General features: G+C 46.3%; 1 protein-coding gene across 4 annotated transcripts in view; it reads right to left on the bottom strand.

Annotated features, from left to right (window-relative positions):
- The window catches only part of SEPTIN9 (septin 9), a 492,973-nt gene that overhangs the window by 118,327 nt on the left and 360,229 nt on the right, over nucleotides 1–14,417 (bottom strand). The window contains exon 1 of one of the 4 annotated variants that reach the window (XM_082272028.1): nucleotides 1,343–1,536. The exons of the other annotated variants lie outside the window; for them this stretch is intronic. The gene's annotated coding sequence lies outside the window, so the exon portion shown is untranslated. Of the gene's footprint in view, nucleotides 1–1,342; nucleotides 1,537–14,417 lie in introns of those variants that run through there. 4 annotated transcript variants of the gene reach the window in all.

Genomic DNA, 14,417 nt, shown 5'->3' with positions numbered 1-14,417 from the left:
GGGATCGCCATACAGATACAGGGGGGCGGGGATCGCCATACAGATACAGGGGGGCGGGGATCGCCATACAGATACAGGGGGGCGGGGATCGCCATACAGATACAGGGGGCGGGGATCGCCATACAGATACAGGGGGCGGGGATCGCCATACAGATACAGGGGGGCGGGGATCGCCATACAGATACAGGGGGCGGGGATCGCCATACAGATACAGGGGGGCGGGGATCGCCATACAGATACAGGGGGGCGGGGATCGCCATACAGATACAGGGGGGCGGGTATCGCCATACAGATACAGGGGGGGCGGGGATCGCCATACAGATACAGGGGGCGGGGATCGCCATACAGATACAGGGGGCGGGGATCGCCATACAGATACAGGGGGCGGGGATCGCCATACAGATACAGGGGGCGGGGATCGCCATACAGATACGGGGGGCGGGGATCGCCATACAGATACGGGGGGCGGGGATCGCCATACAGATACAGGGGGCGGGGATCGCCATACAGATACAGGGGGCGGGGATCGCCATACAGATACGGGGGGCGGGGATCGCCATACAGATACAGGGGGGCGGGGATCGCCATACAGGGGGAGGCGATCACCATACAGGGGGTGAGGATCACCATACAGGGGACAATGACAGAGATGACTGCCCAGGTCTGAGGGCCACATAAGAGCCTCTGGGGCCCTAGAAGTAGTGTCCTTGTAGGGTGACCATTGGGGGCCCCATTCATACCGGTGTAATGTGGCATTGGGTGAATTCTTCATGTTGTGCGGAGTCGGACGATCTGTTTATTTTATTGGTCTGCCCCATGAGTGGTGAAGAAGTCGTGGTGTCGGTATGGTGAGGTCCTTGCATGGGCCCCTGGCTTGGCCTGTTTGGGGCCCCATTGTCAATGAAGGGGACAGCATGCTGGGGAAGTGATTTGTGTGAATGTAATAAATGGTGTGATTTGTGTCTGAGCTGTCATTGTACATTGGTGTGAATGGGCCCCAGTATCAGGGAGCTCTGTCAGTGTCATATTTCAGGTGCTGATCAGTAACTCTTCTATATTGTGTGCTCTGTATCAGGAGGATGTCTGTATAGAGGTGACAGGCCTGGCACAGTACGGGTTAATGATGGGCCCTGCAGTGCTGATCTCCCCTCCTCCAGGCCGTACGATGCTGTGTGACCCCCCCTATATGAGATCGGGCGATGTCCGGGCTCTATGCTCCCCGCCCCCCCTCCATCCATATGGTCAGATCACATCACTACACACTGTATTTATCAATGAGCTGCGACTGCAGCGATAACGGCGCCTCCTCCTCCCTCCCCGGACTCCTCCGCCCCGCACCTACCTCCCGACCACACCGATCCCCGGGGCTGCTCCTCCCGATCACCCGCACCAGGAACACTAACTACGAGCCGAGCCTGAGAGCCAGAGCACAGCGGAGCGGCCACACCCCCCTCCCCGTCACATGGTACACGCAGGGGGCGTGGTCTCAGCGGGCGAGGGGTACAAGGGCTGTGATGGGCTCTGATCGTAGGGAGATACCGTGCGATGTCCGATACCGTGCGATATGTGATCAGAGCGCGTGCAGGAGGAGGAGGGAGCAGACTGTCCCCGTATAGTCCTGATGGGGACAATGACATCATTCAGTGACACCAGAGCATCAGAGGACTGCTCCAATCACACACACCATGGAATTATATATATATATATATATATATATATACACACATATATACAGTATATACACACACACACATATATATATATATACATACATATACAGTATATACACACAACACACACATATTATATATATATACATATACAGTATATACATACACATATATATATACATATACAGTATATACACACAACACACACATATTATATATATATATATATATATATATATATATACATATACAGTATATATATATATATATATATATACATACATATACAGTATATACACATATATATATATATATACATACATATACAGTATATACACACACATATTATATTGTTAGTGTCAGTGACAACAATAATAACCCCCATCATTTGTGTTAGTAACTGCTATAATGACCCCATCATTGGTGTCAGTGACCGCAATAAATCCCCTCTCCCCCTTCATTGGTGTCAGTGTAATAGCCCCTAGTGCAGTGGCAGTGAAATTTAACCCTTCTTACCGGATCACACACTCCAGCGCTAGTCTCCTTAGTCCATACAGGGAGGCCAGCTTGTACTGAGGGTGGAGATAACACCCATACAGTTCAGGTTATTTCAAGCTGAACTCTGGGTAGAAAAACGTTCATTTAAAATATATTTCTCATTAGTCACAAAAGATATGAATCCCCTTTGTTTGTGCCAAATGCTTTTGCAAAGCCAGTTATTACCTTATAAAAATAGCAGTGACATCATCACTGTGCTGTACATATCCTATGCAGAAAGCAGAGCTGTGGGAGGAGCCCCAGAAGACACACCCACTACAGGCTGCCTGCAGAGAACTACAGGAGTGGGAGGAGACAAGACCTGTCACCCTGCACAAGGAGAGGAAGCAGCAGTGATTGGTCTTTATTACAGGAGGCTTCTGCACAGAGGTAAATAAAGATTCACACTGGATGTGGGAGAAATAAATAAAGCACACCGGGATTCACTTTCCACAAAGCACCTCATGATTCACATTACACAGAGCACACCAAGTGACATTAAATTATCTCCTGATCCAACCAAAAATAATTGGATCTGAGACTATCTTCTACAGTCCATGGCACCTTCACAGCTCATGCAGACAGCTCTGGCCAACCATCCTCTTTGGAAAAGTCAACTCGCAGAGTTGTATTTTCCCACTCGATCAGGTTGACTGCTCTATTGTACTTATTACTGGAGCTGAGAATATGGACTTCTACGGAGGAATCCAAAAAACTGATAAGTGATCATTCCTCCATTTTATCCGGTTGCCGACCACCGCAAGTACATATACTGCAGCGGTCAGCCCCGGCCAGGCAAAGTGACGTACCGGTACGTCACTAGCCTGGGAGCCAATAGCAGGCGGGCTCCCGCCTCGGCTCGTTCACGGACACCTCCGTGCGTGTGACCGGCGGACCCGATGTCCGCCTGGTCACTCGCGATCGTCCGCTGTGAAGGGAGAAAGGCAGGCGGCTAATGTAAACAAAGCCGCCTGTCATTCTTCCCTGTGTAAAAACACTGATCTAACGGTCCTGCTATGTTGGACCGTTGATCTGTGCTGTTACACACACAGCCACATCCCTGCACAGTAAAAAGCACGCCCCTAGGGACACACATAGTCACTGCATCTCTTATAAAGTTAACCCCCTTTCTGCCAGTGTCATTTTTACAGTAACAGTGCATATTTATAGCACTGATTACTGTAGTAATGTCACTGGTACCCCCAAAAGTGTCATAAATGTCAGTCAAGGGTTCGATCTGTCCGCCACAATGTCGCAGTCCCGCAAAAGAAATCGCAGATCGACACCATTACTCGTTAAAAAAAAAAACAACAAAAATGACAAAAATTTTTCTCTTAGTTAGTAAACGCAATAACTTTTGCGCAAACCAATCAAAATGCGCTTATTGTGATTTTTTTTTTCTAAACATATGTAGCAGAAAACAAATTGGCCAAAAATTTTAAAAAATTTTGATTTTTACATTTTTTTTGGGGAATTTCGTATAAAAAAATGTGAAAAATATTGTTATTTTTGCAAAATTGTCGCTTTTTTTTTGATTATAGCGCATGATCAAAAAATCGCACAGGTGATCAAATACCACCAAAAGAAAGCTCTGTTTGTGGGGAAAAAAAGGACGTCAAATTCGTTTAGGTACAGCGTCGCACGACCGCGCAATTGTCCGTTAAAGTCACGCAGTGCCGAATCGCAAAATACCCCCTGGTCAGGAAGGGGGTAAAATCTTCCGGGGCTTAAGTCGTTAAATACATACCAGATCTACAGGTATGGAAATATATTCCTGACCAACCAATCAAAATTCATCTTCTCACAGGTTTGTACCCAATATGTGATAATGGCCAACGCTGACCATGGACATCACAAAGGGGTTGAATGCCCAATCTGATCACCTCCCAATGTCTTGGCCAAGGCTTGCTTATAAACAAGAAGATTAGGGTTGTAGAAGAGCTCCTGAAGGAAGGAGGTGGAAGGAAGACGGTCACACCACAGACTTCGTACATCAATCAAATGAGCTTTTCTGACCTGTTGATCCTCAGATGTGATGGATTGGTAGACGGCCCTCTTCAGGTCTATGAGCCCCCAGTTCCTGCCTATAATGATCCAGAAGGAAACTCTGTCTTCAATGCAGACTCTGCATCTCCCAGAAACCTCTAGCCAAGTGATCAGCTGACTGATCTTGGAGAAAAATAATGATCTAAAATGTGGATTTCTCTGGAAATTGCAGCTGTTGTTGTTGAGATAAGTCCAGAGGCGTCTGCTCAGTGTATGTTCATGTTGTGGCTGGCAAGGTATGAGTGGACTTAGTTCTGTACAACACATGTAGGGAATGACTGATCTGCCTTAAAGCTAAACTCCAGGCAAACTCACAGCTAAAATACATACATGGGACTTTTTACTTAACCTGACAAAGTACCTCTGGCATTCTAGTCCTGAGATTTATATAGTCCTGTCAGGTATGGCCATGTTGGGGATTAAGGGCCGGTTCCCACCACAGAAACGCAGCTTGGATGCGTTCCGAATGCATTTCTGCATGTGCATCTTTGGTGCGTTCCAGTGCGTTTTTTCCCCTTGTTTTCTTCATCTTAAATAGGAACATGTCCATTCCGATGCGTTTTTTTTACCACCATTTCTACAGTAATCAGTGCTATACATATGCACTGTTACTGTAAAATTACACTGGCAGTGAAGGGGTTAACTTTATTTGAGAGGGAGGGGTTATGTGTATCCCTAGGGGCGTGATTCTAACTGTGATTGGCTGTGGCTTGAGGTGTAGAAACAGTGATCAACGGTCCTACATAGTAGAACCGTATGATCACTGTTTCTACACAGGGGAGAATGACAGGCGGCTTGTTTACATTAGCCGCCTGCCTTTCTCCCTGTCCACCCGACGATCGCAAGTGACCGGCGGACATCGGGTCCGCCGGTCACACGCGCGGGGGGGTCCGTGACCACGCGGGAGCACAGGTGATCAAATACCACCAAAAGAAAGCTCTATTTATGGGGGAAAAAAAGGACATCAATGGTATTAGGGTACAGCGTCACATGGCCGTGCAATTGTCAGACAAAATAACACAGTGCTGTATCGCAAAAAATGGCCTGGTCATTAAGGGGGAAAACCTTTCCGGTCCAAAAGTGGTTAAGCAATACCAGCCCGTGATTGGACAGCGAGGGAGCAGCAGAACACAGATGAGCTCATCCTTCTGCTCATTCTGCTCTCATCCCCTATCAGTCTGTTCCCTTGTATCTCATCTAATGGGTGCCAATGTTCGTGTGTGTATACAGTACACATATACTGTACATATATATAATTCTAGAATCTGTAACAACTACCAGAGCAACCTAAAGAATAAATGATATATTTTTATATGAGGAGATAATAATGGGATCTGGTTCTTTGTACCCAGAACAGACAGCTGAAATCAAATAGGTGTCACAAATACAGCAGGGTATAAATTCTGGACAATATGTAGGGCAACCTTCCTATACAATGTATGCAAGGTATGTATTGAATGATTGAATAGCCTGACATGGATAAACATGACACTTTCATGAATGTAATTTAACACATAAATTATAACATAGATATAAGGTATAAGGTTTCACAAAGCTTTGTAAAATAATGAACACTTTGTACTGCACTCAGTATTGAGTTCTCACATTTTAACCTGGCATTATTAAAGAGGACTTATCATTAAAGTCTAAATCCACCCAAATTCTCTTTATTAGCTTCGGATTGATTGGGAAGAGGGATAATCACTGTTGGGTCTTTGTTTCTCCTGACTTTTTGGGCACAGCTTCTACAGCCCTGTGATAGTATTGCAGCCTACGGACAGTTTCCCATTAGTGAATGTATGCAATGCACATAAACATGACCAAAAATTTATATTACCCTTTAATGCACGGGTGTCAAACACAAGGCCCGTGGGCCGAATGCGGCCCCCCAGGCCATTTCATGTGGCCCTCGCACCTCTCCTGCAGCTGCGGCACCCCCCTTGCCTCTGCCCCCACCCTGTCTCAGTAGTCAGCAACAGAGCGAACAGGACTCCTTTGCCAGATCCTGTGCTTCTCTGTGCTGCTGTATAAAGGCTCGTCTTTGCCCAACCCCCCTTCTCAGCAGTCTGCAGCAGAGAGGAGGGCAAAACTCCTCCTACAGATCCTGCACCTCGCTGTGCAGCCACAACACCACCTTGTCTCTGCCTCCCCTGGTCTCAGTATTCAGCAAACTCTGTAAGCTGACTCCAGCCCTCCTCTGGTCCTCCTCCAAACCTTGCACTTTCTTCTTCCCAGATCCACCCGCATCTTCCTGGCAGTAGCACAAGGTAAGGGGGTGCATTGTAATATAAGGAGGGATGGGTGACTCTTGTCTTATGATGGTGGGGGGGCTCTTGACATCTCATGCAAGGGTGCGTGGGGTGCTCTGGACATCTAATCTTACATCTAGAACCGGCCCTTTGAGGGCAACAATATTTCTGATGCGGCCCGCGATTAAATTGCGTTTGACACCCCTGCTTTAATGTGTTGCGGGACGCTACGGGCACAGGTGTGTTGCTTTAGTGTGTTGGGGGTGCCATTAGAAATTAATTTGTTTTGTTTTTTTATCCTTTCTTTCTCCTATTTTTATCTGGTGATCCAGGCAGCAAGTCTGTTGTTTTTCACAAGCCCAACCTCTCCAGCAGAATGTATCAGTTTACATGGATGGGACAAACCACTTAACTCTGGCACGGGTAATTAAAATGCTTAGCTTTTTTTTTTTTCATGCAAAACCTTTATCCTAAAAGGAAAAAAACAATTGTTTGCAGCTGATTATAAAATGTGAGCTGGAGTTTTGCTTCAATTTGTTAGTGTATCTTAGGCTGGGTTCACACATATGCGGCCGCGGGTTTGTGCCTGGGGTGCGGTGCGCCCCTGTTCACTGGTTTAGGTGCCAATCAGGTCCGAATTTTTGCCTAAATTTTCACCTGAATCAGACCAGAAGATGCACAGGACCCTTTTTCAATGCGGACCGCGGCTGCCCGGACCTGTATGAACCGGCTCTCAAAGGCACACTCGCCTGTCATGCGAATTGGATGCGGGATTCAATTTTCATATGTGTGAGCCCAGCCTTAATCTATCAATACATTTAATTCTACCTTACACCCCCCCCCCCCCCAACTGACAATAATGCTGTACCTCCTATTCTCATTCCTCCAGAGTTGTGTCTCACTAATACAGGAGTTGTGTTACTGGCCAGATCACCAGGAAAAAAAAGCTGTGACAACTGACAACCGCTGCTATCCGATCCTGTCCGTGAAATCCAGACGGATGAAAACCCTATTTTCCATCCATCTGGAGGATCAGATAGGATCGCATTGGATGAAAACGGAGAGGTGATTCGTTTTCATCCAATCTCCTATAGAGGAGAGCTGGGCTCTTAAAGGTCCGTCTTTACACAGTGAGCAGAGACGGACCTGTCATCCGCCTGCTCAGCGGGGATTGGCTCATGGAAAGCCCGTGTGAAAGGACCCTTAAAAAGGAGAACTAATGCAGTTACTACATTTAATTACTGGTAAGCTGCAATATATTACATTTTTGGTTTTGGGTTTAATACTGCTTTAACCACTTCCGGACTGCCCGCCCACATTGTACAGCGGGTGGGTGGCCCATGCAGGCAAAGCTATGCACTGGTACTACCTGTTCTACTGGCAGAGTACAGGGGTGCGCTACACACAGAGTGCAGAGTTCAGGGGTGCTCTATGTGCAGAGTTCAGGGGTGCGCTACACACAGAGTGCAGAGTTCAGGGGTGCTCTATGTGCAGAGTTCAGGGGTGCGCTACACACAGAGTGCAGAGTTCAGGGGTGCTCTATGTGCAGAGTACAGGGGTGCACTACATAGAATGCAGAGTTCAGGGGTGCTCTATGTGCAGAGTACAGGGGTGCACTACACACAGATTGCAGAGTTCAGGGGTGCTCTATGTGTAGAGTACAGGGGTGCACTACACACAGAGTGCAGAGTTCAGGGGTGCTCTATGTGCAGAGTACAGGGGTGCACTACACACAGAGTGCAGAGTTCAGGGGTGCTCTATGTGCAGAGAACAGGGGTGCGCTACACACAGAGTGCAGAGTTCAGGGGTACTCTATGTGCAGAGTTCAGGGGTGCACTACACACAGAGTGCAGAGTTCAGGGGTACGCTACACACAGAGTGCAGAGCTCAGCCTTCTTCCACAGCTGCTTACCTCTGCATCCCCATCCACATCTCACTTTCACCCCTATTCTTCTCTAGTACCTCTCTGCAGTGCACACTGTGGGTGGCCCTGCCTCTCTCACTTGTAGGGAGATCATCCAGTAGGGGTGTTAGCATCCCTACTGCACCCTGGGCATCTGCATCTCCCTTGTCCCCATCTTGCCCTCAGTGGGAGCCGCTCAGGTGATCAGATCTTTGGAAGCCGTTGGGGGACAAGCTGTCACTTGTAAACACAGGAAGCCAGTCCCCTGTGTTTACAAGTGATAGTGGTGAGCAGGGAGCAGAGGGCCTGAGCCTAAGGTGGTGGAACTGAGTTCCACCAAGTTCCAGCGGAAAAAAGGCCTTGCCGAAGACTATGACCTTTGCGCATGCATATTAGGAAGCCGCAAGGCTTCAGTGCTGGTTTCCCTTAGTAAGGATGGCAGTGCCATCACCCGATTGCAGATTAAAGAATCGGCTCAGGTGAGGACACCGTTGGATCCCTGAACAGGTAATTGCCCTTATATTAAAAGTCAGCAGCTACAGTATTTCTAGTTGTGGAGTTTTAATTTTTTTTTTCTGGGGTGGGGGGGGGGGGGGGCTGGATCTCCTCTTTAAAGTAGCACAGTGCTAAATTGCACAAAATGGCCTGGTCATGAAGGAGGTAAAATCTCCCAGAGATGAATTTCAGATTTGAATATTTTTATATGTGTACCCTCCCTGGCAGATTACCCTGGAAGCTGGAAATCACTGTAGTGGGCACCACTTATATCCTGGGCGGCTGTCCTGCTGCTAACTGAACACAGGAGGCCGGTCATTTGGCAAAAGTGCTGTTCAGAGAGTGCTTTGCATTTTCTCAATGAATGCAAAACGCTGTCTGATTGGAGAAGGTAGAGATTGTGACGTCACCGCCCGGCATTCTCCTCCTCGTCCAATCAGAGAATGTTTTGCTCCGAATGTGCATCTCTTTCCAGGTCTATGTCTGTGAACACATTGAACGTCCTTATCATCTTCCACAAAAAAAAGGACATGGGCAAAAGGTAAGGAGGTAAAAGTGACTAAAATCAGTGACAGCTGCAGCACAATGTGAAGAATGCATTGGTGATGCCGGGAATGGGTGGGAATACAGACTTGGAGGAGCAGTGTGTCTAAGTGATGATGAATGATCTGAGCAGCACTGAGATGAACTGTTCAGTGCTCAGAAAACAGCAACATCTGTTCACCTGCAATGCTTGTACACAACGCTTGTATCTTATGACACAACCCCTCCTGATGGCCTGTGGGAAAGTGCTGGAGGACCTTGGGAGGATGGGAAAGTCATGCATTCCAGCACTAATACTCTAATCAAACTTCAACACAATGTACAAATAATGTGAAACTTTTTGTCATGAAGTGCAAAAAATGTGCTTATATTCACTACGAAGGAATCTTGGTTGAATGTTGAATCATGAAAATCTAGCCATTCATCTATTATGGTGCCCATAGACATTGCAGGAGCAGCAGGACAGTCTGCCAAGCCAGCCTAGAATGGCCAGATTGGTTAGTGATCCATTGTCTATGGGGCAGCAAATGCTAGCCCTGAATGAGTGTTGTTGTGTATCAAAGCAAGTGAGCAGGTTAGAAAACTTGTCCCATTTGCCTTTGTTTGGGTTGGGACTGTCTGTGTGACTTACCCTAGGTTCACATGGAGAAAGGGAGAGGAGAGAGGACGTCTAGCAGCACAGCCTTTACATCTACCGAAGTGACAAAATAAATATACCTTCTCTTGGGGAAACATACCCAACATTGGTGGACGCCTGTGAGTGACCCCCGAAAGGATCCAGGGAACGCCCCAGATCAAAGATTCAATATAAGAATTCCAAAAAAACTGAGGATCACGCTCACAATAAGACGAAACCAACAGAAGGCATACAGAAATCCTGGTAGACGCATAATCATACAATCAAATTGGCAGACGAGATTGGGCGTATATATGACCCAATCTACAGCCAACAAGTATATAAGAAATTATTGAACAGACATAATTGGATGTGTACATGACCCTATTGGCAGTCACGCCCTAAGAGTGCAACCACACCAGCCCAATATAAATTGATGCAGCTAAGGTTCTCGCTGTTCTTAAGGATGTATATCATAATCACGCATGGAACAAAAAACTTATAACTGGTGACTACAACCCTTGACAAAGGCCCAACTGGGAGCCGAAACGCGTTGGGAACAAAAACACAGGAGAAACTCTCTGGAACAACAGAGACCTATCCTAAACAGTCACCAAAATTATACACCTGTCACAGAAATTCTTAACTATTGACATTTCTTCACCTGGGTCTATAACCCATCACTATTTATCTTGTACTGTTTATGTACACTGCTTATTACAAGACATTAAATACTTGTCTTATTTTACAACTCTGTATTACCTTGACTAATATTACTTGCCTAAAAAAGCCCACTTAAAAACTTGGCCTGAGGTACCAACCCCCATATACTGAACTTCTCAGGGACGACGGCAAAACCCCGATTTCACATAGGCTGATAGAGATCAAAATTGTTCATTCAGCAAGCTTTGCTAAGCTTTTAAAATACCATTCAGCTCCACTTTGTAAATGTTTAACCCTGAACCTTATGGCAGTGTTGATTGTCATTTTAAACAAGCTGCTAGCAGGCTTCAGCACTACTTGAAGCTTGCTAGCCTCTTGCTGAAAGTGACAGTTAGCACTCCCATTAAGATCTGTGGATAACATTCCCAAACAGGAGCTGAATGGCACTTTAAAGGCTTAGAGAAATCTACTCAAAGCTTGCCAAGTGCTTTGAAAAAGCTTACTGAACATTTCATAAAAGCTTGCTGTTCACACTGCTCTTTTACAAGATGTTGACTGCGTGAAACAGGCCTTACAATCCCTTTGCAGTACTGGATTTCTACCACTAGATGTCCTCAGTCTTCTGGCTTGAATGACAGCCAACATTACTGAACCCACTTTCCCTAGCTGTCATAGGCCAGGCCAACCACCAGCCCATGAATGGACAGTAAGAAGAGAAGCAGCACAGCGATGAGCATATCTCTGTGTCACTGTGCTTTGTCCTCCTTTTCGCACGTTCCTTGCCAGCATAAGATCTGATTGGCTCCTTGTACAGCTCATTCAGGTTCTTTCTGTCAATTCATGTGAGCTACGGCAGAACCTTACTATCCTTTAGTGCTGGCCCTCCTATTCCCAGTCTGAGTCTGCTTTACAGGGGACAGTTGTCAAGACCAATTCAGGTACATATACTAGTGAGATTTAAAAATACAAGTCTTCAATTTCAGACTCATTATAGCAATAAAGTCAGCATATGTGCTGTTTTGATGTTTAATTTTAAAAGGCTGCAGTCAGAAGGTGGCGACAGCCATCTTGGTACACCCCGCACTGCTCAGCCCAAAACTTCTAGGCTTTCAAAATTAAACATCAAAACAGTGTCACAGGTTTCAAAATACTGTATATTATAAGCATAAATGCTGACTTTATTGATATAATGAGTCTGCAATTGAAGACTTGGCTGGGTGTAACAAGATGTCCGCCGCCTTCTGACTGCAGGTGTTCTGCCAGATTAGTAAACTTGCTAGCAGTGCAACGCATGCGCAGTAAGTATTTTTGGTCAGTCAGCTGACGGAACATCACTTCCGTTCGCTGATCTGACGGGTTCGCTAATCTGACAGAACATCAGCTTCCCACACTAAAGATGCCAGAGCCGGGACCCCAAGACTAGTGAAGATCTAGCCCAGGTGAGGACAGTGCTGGATACCTGGACAGGTAAGTGTCCTTTTATAAAAAGTCAGCATGTACAGTATTTGTAGCTGAATACTTTTTTTTTACATTGAAAAACTGCTTTAACCTCTTCCCCCCTGCCCGCCGCCTATTTACTGCGGCAGTGCGGCCCTCCTGTGCAAACCGACGTAGACCTACGTCGGTCGCTCACCTACAGTTAGGGAGCGAGCGCGCGGTGATGCGCTCCCGCCCCCACTCGGCAGCGGGGACTTTGATGCACGGGGCAGGCGGCTCCGATTGCCGCCTGACACCCACGATCGCTCCCTTGTAAACACAGCTGACCGTTCTTCTCCCTGGAATGATCATAGAGCTCCTGTGATCCTTCTATATAGGAACACAGGTCTCTATGGTCATTTCACAAGCCACGTCCCCCCACAGTTACAATCACTCCCCTAGGCTCACATTTAACCCCTTGATCACCCACACTGTTAACCTCTTCCCTGCCAGTGTCATTACTCTAGTAACAGTTGGTCATTAAGGGGGCAAATGCTTCCGGTTCAGAAGTGGTTTAACTCACTTAGTGCCCCTTATGTGCATTATATTAGCCTTAGAACCTGTGTATGAGTCCTGGTTTAAAGGGATGAGGTGGCAACCCTAGCTGACAGCGAAATAGACCTTAGTATGTACATTTATACCTGTGGTAGGTACCTTAGACCAGTGGTCCTCAACCCTGGTCCCCGGGGCCCACTAACAGGCCAGATTTTAAGTATTACCTTGGGGAGATGGGATGCAGACTAGAATACTGCAATCACTGAGCAGCAAATGAGATCACCTGTGATGTAATTTAGTTATCTAACCTGGCCTGTTATTGGGCCCCGAGGACCGGAGTTGAGGACCACTGCCTTAGATTGTAAGCTCCTTGGGGGAAGGATCTAATGTGAATGTACAATAAATAAAGTGTTGCATAAATTGTCAACTTTTTGCAAACCTTTATTTACATTAGTGAAGTTTTTTATTGACATTCATATCTAAAAAAATACAGAAATACTTTATATTCCCTGTTATGACAAAGGTGCCTTTAACATATTTCACCCATTGGGTGTTGTATGTTAGGTCAGTGTAAGCCAAATACAGGATCAGGGATCGCATCAATATAATATATGCAGTTTATCAAAAACTAAAGCTGAACAATGTTTTCCATTGTCTTTATCTGCTGAGAAATAACTCCTTTTTCTGTAAAAATGCTGCTGGAGCACGTGAATTTGTTATAAATAAGTTAATTGGAAAAAGATGTGCAAATCCCATTTATAATCCGGCATCTGAAAAAAGGTCCTGATGACACCGAATACGTATTAAATTGAAGACAGCAGAACGTGAGTACTTATAAAATAAGAAATATTGCAGACTGGTGGCTGGGATTTCCCTAAAATGTCTTCACCAGGGATTGATCTTCCCGTCCCAGAGGGGCTTTCACTTCATGGCAGTGTGTTACATGATACTGGTCACTGGACCTTGCCAGAGATCTGAAGGGGCTGTTCCATGGAAGAGCAGGGCAGATGGACGCCAGATGTGACATGGTACAGATCTTTATGTGTTTGGTTCCCAGAAAAACGTATAACTCCCACTTATAGCAACAGCCCATACAGTTTTCCAGTACAGCGTAATTATTTCACTATAGATTTTCTGCCATATTTTCTTCATGATACGAGAATAATACAGTAGATTTATGTGCCAAACCATTAATTCCAGGAGAGTTATTAAGGTCAAGCAGGGTGCTCTGGGGGTCCCCTAGGCTGGAAGTACTCAGTAACTGTCATCCATTGTGCCATGTTAGGGAATCAGAGGCCTTTTTTTTGTTTCTGTGATTGTGGAATTGTAATAAATCCATCCATGGAAGACTACTATAACTGCCACGTGGACAATAGATGACTGGAAAGGCTACTTAACATCCTGAGTGCCATTAGTGGGTTTCCTAGGGGGCACAGTGGCACACATCTCTGGGTATTACCCAGGGTTAGCTAACCATCAGGTGCATCTGTGTCACTTGGCCACATTCCTAATGGCCAGTGTACTCCATGGACAGACATCCATGCAACAATTGTCCACGTGTCGCCAAGCTCCATATGTTTCTCAAGCCTACATCTCTTCTGTTCCTGTGCCTTCTCATGCCTCTGCCGTCCCCTGCTCCATGCAGGCTATAGCTGTCATTTCAGATATGGCAACTGATACTGCTCCTGGTATGTTTTCCTGTCGCTCCTGGCCACTGATACCGC

Source organism: Pelophylax lessonae (assembly GCF_965119305.1).
Source record: "Pelophylax lessonae genome assembly, chromosome: 11".
Classification (NCBI taxonomy): domain Eukaryota; kingdom Metazoa; phylum Chordata; class Amphibia; order Anura; family Ranidae; genus Pelophylax; species Pelophylax lessonae.
Note: the sequence above shows the minus strand (reverse complement) of the source record. Positions and strands in the feature narration are given on the sequence as shown.